We start from the raw sequence: 6,239 nt of genomic DNA on the forward strand, positions 1-6,239 counted from the left end.
AAGCTTCTGCCATGCTTAGACCAGCCAGCTTCTGGGGTTTGGCTGGAGCAGGGCTAAAGATCCTAAGAATCTAGGACTCTCTATAAGGTCACTTTGAGCAGGTTTGTCAAACTTGGGTCAGTCTTCCAAGTTTGGGGCTCCTCAAGATTGGTCCTCTTGAGGGGCACCTGGGTGGCTCAGTTGGTTAAGCGACCGGCTTTGGCTCAGGTCATGACCCCAGAGTTTGTGGGTTCGAGCCCCACATCAGGCTCTGTGCTGACCACTAGCTCAGAGCCTGGAGCCTGCTTTGGAATCTGTGTCTCTTTCTCTCTCTGTCCCTCCCCTGTTCATGCTCTGTCTCTCAAAAATAAATAAATGTAAAAAAAAAATTAAAAAAAAAAGATTGGTCCTCTTGACTCTGGAGTAGTGAACCCATGGAATGGTATCAGTGACCTTGAGGGCAGTAGGGTTGGTCATAATGACAGTATGAGGCCCAGTCCACTGTGGTTTGAGAGGGCCTTTCTTCCAATCTTTGACTCAGATGGACTTCTCTGGTGAGAAAGGGTGTACAGGGGATCCTAAAGAGATTGGGGCCCTCTCTACTGTATATCACTGTAACTTATTTAGGGAGGCCTCTAACGCTTGAAGTTACTCTCTTATTTCCTTATCCCCTATTTGGTATAGGTTCCCTGTGAGACTCCCTAGACATGGACGAGGCCTCCCATATGTTAGTTCAAAGGGGAAGAAAACTTGAGTTCCTGGTGTGCAACATACATGCAGGAGGGCCAGGGGCAACAGGTCTGGCCATGGGAAGTCTGACAGAACATCGCTAGGGTTCCCTTGAGGGTGCCATTCTTTTGCTCTACTTTCCCTGAGCTCTGAGGCCGGTAAGCAGTGTGAAGCTTCCAAGTGATATTGAGGGAGTTGGTTAAAGTTTGTATAATGTCCACTACAAATGCAGGTCCATTATCACTGTGGACTGTGGCCAGCAGGCCGAACGAGGGGACAATCTCTTTTAGGAGGACTTCGGCTACCTCCTGGCTCCATTCTGTCCTGGTAGGGAAAGCTTCAACCCATCCAGAGTATGCACAGACTATTACCCGAAGGTATCTAAATCCTTAACTTGGCTGGACATCTGTAAATATATATTTCTTGATCTTCAGAGGGGGTAGCTCCTACTCTTTGGACACCTGGAAGGAGTCGCAGCATGGATTGGGAATTATTCCTGGCACAAGTCACACACAGTTCACTACTTGACATAATGCTGGCAGCTGGCTGATGTAGTATTGCTTTTCTTGAGGAGGGTCTCTAATGCAGTTTTTCCTAGATGGGTGAGTTGATGGCATTTGCCAACTAGATGCCCTCCGAGGGTTGCTGGGATGAAGATGCACTCATCTAGCAGATTCCACCATCCCTCCTTGGTCTGATTGGCCCCATCAATTTCAGCTCATTTAATTTCTTTTTTCGTATATTTTGGTGGAGGAGTCTCTGCCAGGGGTGTCAGAGTCATAATAAGGGAAGGGACCTCGTCTGCCTCCCTAACAGCTGCTACTTTGTCTCATCCACCAGGCAATTTCCTCATGCCATAGGGTCATCTCCTTTTTGGTATCCTTTGCAGTGTAAAACTGCAACCCTTTTTGGGAAACAGACGGCCTCGAGGACTTTAGTATTTCTTCCTTATTTTTGATGGAAAGCACTCGGGTAGGTAGAGGAACTCATGCCATACTGTGTGGCCTCCAAGTTCACATTGACGGGCTTGGCAGAAGGGCTGTTGCATTGCCTGTTTCCCTGTAGTCCTAGGGATGGTAGCAGTCTTCTTGCTCAACGGGGCCATGGGGGAGGTGACCACAGAATGTTCAGATCCTGTGTCAACCATAAAAGTCATAATTTGGCCCCCTACTTTCATTTTGACCATGGGCTCATGGGAGCCAAGAAGAAGTGAGCCTGGTCCCTCTCAATCTGAATCTATTCCTGCTAGCCCTAGAAGGTCTTTTCCACAGGGGTTCTTTTATGTATTGGCTGGGTTTCTGAGACTTTCCTCAGTTGGGACATTTATTTTTCCAGTGTCCTTTCTCCTTGCAGTAGGCGCATTAATCCCTTGCTACGGAGGTCCTGGGCTTCCCCCTTTTTGGGGGGTAGGACTGTCTCCATCCTTTTGTAGTCCTTTTCCTTTAAAACAAAGGGAGGAGAATAACCTTTTTCCTCATCTTTTTCTTGGCTTCCCTCTCAGCAGTGTACTCCCTGGTTCATATAGGCCTTGTTAGCAACCTCAATCAACTGCATGATGTTCATCCCACAGAAATCTTCAAGTATTTGGAGCTTCCTTCTGATATCTGGGGTGGCTTGGGCCAAGAAAGGAGTGTTTACCATCTTTTGGCTTTCTTGTGCCTTGGGATCAAAGAGGGTGTAAACATGATAAGCCTTGCATAGTGTCTCATAATAATCCCTGGAGGATTCCCCTTGCTTTTGGGTGCTTGAGGATATCTTGGTTATATTCATAGGCTTCTTAGCCCCTGCTCAGATCCCCCAGAGGAGAGCCTCTTGGTACCAGCAGATGTGGATTTGTCCTTCTGAGTGAATCCCATGTAGGACATTCTTCAGGTGTGGCAGTTCTAGCCCAGGTGCCGGGATGGACAACCCTGGCAGGTGTATGGTCCTCAAGGTATTGATTGCTAAGCTCCTCTCATAATTCCCCATCTCTCTTCAGTGTTAAAGTGTGGAGAAGCTGTTGCCTGTCTTCCCAAGTTGGTCAGTGGGTCAAGAAGACGGACTCCATTAGGTCTTTCACTGCCTGTAGTTTTTCAGAATATGATGGTGTGTTTTGTTTCCAATTGAGGAGATCAGTAGTGGATAAAGGCTGGTAAAACATTATCAAGCATCCAGGCTGGAGTGTTCCATTTTCATCACGTCTCTCAGGTTTCCCACATTCCAGCCTCCTGGCCAATACACCAGTCTCTTATACAAACATCTGGAGAGCACCTGTGCCCTGGCCAAGGGTGCAATCTGGCTGCTAGTCCAGGAGAGAGAGGATCTGTGAACTCAGGAGGTGATAGGAGGCCAAAAGTGGTAGAGTATTGGGAACCAGGGAGTCAGATGCTAATGGTCTCTTGGAAGCATATGGTGGGAGGCAAAATTGGTTCTTCCTCCAGATCACCAGTGGAAATCTGCAGAGGTCTGGACCTCTGTACCCTGGCCTGTCTCTGTTCATTGCAGGTAAATTGCACCCAAGGGGGGAGGGTTTGGGCAATCTCTAACCAGGGGTCAATATACGGGAACTGATCAGGGTAATTGGGGTCTCCAGATGTGGCAGACCATTGGGACAGCTAAGGTTCCCTCTGAGGGCTACTGTACCCCAAAAGTGAGCCATTCCAACTCACATAGGGTCCTTAATTTTCTGGAGATCATCTTAATTCCATAGTCTCTCAAAAAAACCCTTCTCAAAGTTCTCAACCATAGTTTCAAGAATTGTGGGTTTGCTCTGTCCCAATCATAATGTCCCCATAAGGCAGTGTCACAAAGACAGACAAAGGGGTAGAGGGTGCCCCCTCTAATGAGGAGACCAGTCAGATGCCTGTCTGACCATGTCCCAAAGGAATTTAGGTGACACTTAGCCATAGCAGTCTCACCTTTATGACCTATGATCAGAAACTATTCCAATGCTGCCATAGACTGTAAGCCATTTACCACAGAATTACAGATGGGCCCACTCAGACTCTGTAGGCTTTTGGAGACCTTAAGGGTGCCCATGTGTGGAGCCACAGAATCGAACTTGGCAGGCAAGCCAGATGGAGTTGCACATTGACATTCACAGAAACACCAGAGGTTATTACATTCCTTCCCACAGAATTTCTACAGATCAGACCACTGAAGTCTACAGGGAGTGATCAGCTACCACTTCTACCACTATGGGTGGGAAGGATAGGACAGATTCAGGGCCTAGGCCTTACCTGTTTCTGAAGTCGATTCCAGGTTCTCACTTTCCAAGTCTTCTCCAGGCTGGAGGGAACGGTGGAGAGGGGCTGGCCTGAGGCAACAAAGCTGGAGACCGCTGAAATTCAGACTGGGCACACCTTCTCCTTTGTAATTATTAATTCCATCACCACCTCGCCATTTTTCCAAACCTGTGGCAACAAAAGGCCAGTGCGGTTAGGGAACCAAATGTTACAGAATCTGGTCTGGATCACCTGGCAGAAGAACCAAGCCAGTGGCACTCAGAGATCTTGGAAGGGAGGAGGTTTATTTTACACTGGTGGGCACAGAGGAGATCATTCTCTGGAGGTCTGAGTCTCCAGCACTAGCAGAGGGAACAATTTATAGCCTGTTACTTCTGCATTCCTCATTAATGTGCCAACAAGCAAGGTGGAAAGAAGAACCCAGAAGGGGGAGTCTTTGAGCAGGTATAGGTGTTTTCTTATCAGTCCTGTTGGCCAGCTTACAACAGTTTTTCCGTATCAAGAATATGAATACATAATATGGTTCAAAATTATTTATAAAGTAAATAATCACATCCATAATCCATAATCACATCCAAATCTCCAAACAGGGAAATACTGAATATTTTTATGTTGCACATTAAAAGCCAATAAAATACAGTTAATCTTATAGTTAAAATAAAAAAAGATGAGGGGCACCTGGGTGGCTCAGTTGGTTAAGCGTCCGACTTCGGCTCAGGTAATGATCTCACAGTTCATGAGGTTGAGGCTGCAGCACAGAGCCTGGAGCCTGCTTTGAATTGTGTGTCTCCCTCTCTCTCTGCTCCTCCCCTACTCGTGCTCTGTCTCTCTCACACAAAAATAAAATAAACATTAAAAAATTTAAAAAAGCAAAATAAAAAAGATGACATTTGTAAGTTTCTCCTAGATGCTGGGACAGGAGACTGAATAAGAATAAAAGCATTAGTGCAATCTCCTGAAAAATATTGGCTACTCAAAGAATATAAAAAGATTAAATTATTAATTATGTTATATTATGGTTTGAAGAAACCTGCAAGTCTATGTATGAAATAAAAATTTGCAACCAGTCAGTTAAAACCTGTGATAATAACCCTAAAAATATTAACATTTACACATAGGCTAAAATGTAACATTGAAACATCTATTGTCTCATATTTCTAGGTTAAAATGTTTTTATAACAAATTTAAGATTTTGCATCTTTGGGAAATTCTCCTTTTAAACATGTCTATGTCAGGGCGATTGGGTGGCTCAGTTGGTTAAGCACTAGACTCTTTATCTTAGCTCAAGTCATGATCTCATAGTTTCTGGGCTCGAGCCCAGCATAAGGCTCTGTGTTGATAGCATGCAGCCAGCTTGGGATTCTCTCTTTCCTTCTCTGTCTACCCGTAGGTGCTTTCTAGCTCCCTATGTCTTTCTCAAAATAAAGAAATATGTAAACTTCAATAATAATAATGATGATAATAATAATAATAATAAACATGTCTATGTTAAACCTGGTGATAGTGTTTTTGGTATTTCAAAAGAAATGAAAATTATGATGTAATAATAGGAGGAATGAAGGGGAGCAGGATTTCTCTCTTTGGCATAAGGATTATCTTGAGAGGAAAAGCTCTGAAAACTGAGTATAAGATAGATTTCCAGCAAAAGACATTTGTATATATAGGGGAAATCTCCATTTGTAAGAATGTTTCCATCTCTGTAACTAAAAAAGGAGGATGACTGAAGCGGTAGAAACTTTTTTTTTTAATTTTGAGAGAGAGAGAGAGAGAGAGACAGAGAGAGAGAGAGAGAGAGACAGAGAGAGAGAGAGAGAATCCCAAGCAGGGCTTGATGTGGGGGGCCCAATCCCAGGAACAATGAGATCATGACCTGGGCCAAAATCAAAGTTCAGACACTTAACTGACTGAGCCACCCAGGAACCCCTAGAAATCTTTTTTTTACTAAAGTTTATTTATTTACTTTGAGAGAGAGAGAAAGAGAGAGAAAGCAAGTAGGGGGGTGGCAGAGAGAGGGATAGAGAGAATCTCAAGCCAGTGAAGAGCTCAGTGCAGGGCTTGAATTCAGGAACCATGAGATCATGACCTGAGCCAAAGTCAAGAGGCCAATGCTTGCTCAAGAGCGGGACATTTAGAGAGGCAAGATGGCAGAGAAGTAGGGAGCTCTGTATTTCTCACCTGCTGCATACCTCAAACAAAGAAGGACTGAAACCATAAGACACGGAACTGCCAGAGTCTGGGAGGAAAAGAGACAGAGTCCCTAAGAAGACAGCCTCATAGGTGTGTGAAGGCAAACTGGGGAAGAAAAAA

This window comes from Suricata suricatta, chromosome 4 (assembly GCF_006229205.1).
Source record: "Suricata suricatta isolate VVHF042 chromosome 4, meerkat_22Aug2017_6uvM2_HiC, whole genome shotgun sequence".
Lineage (NCBI taxonomy): Eukaryota > Metazoa > Chordata > Mammalia > Carnivora > Herpestidae > Suricata > Suricata suricatta.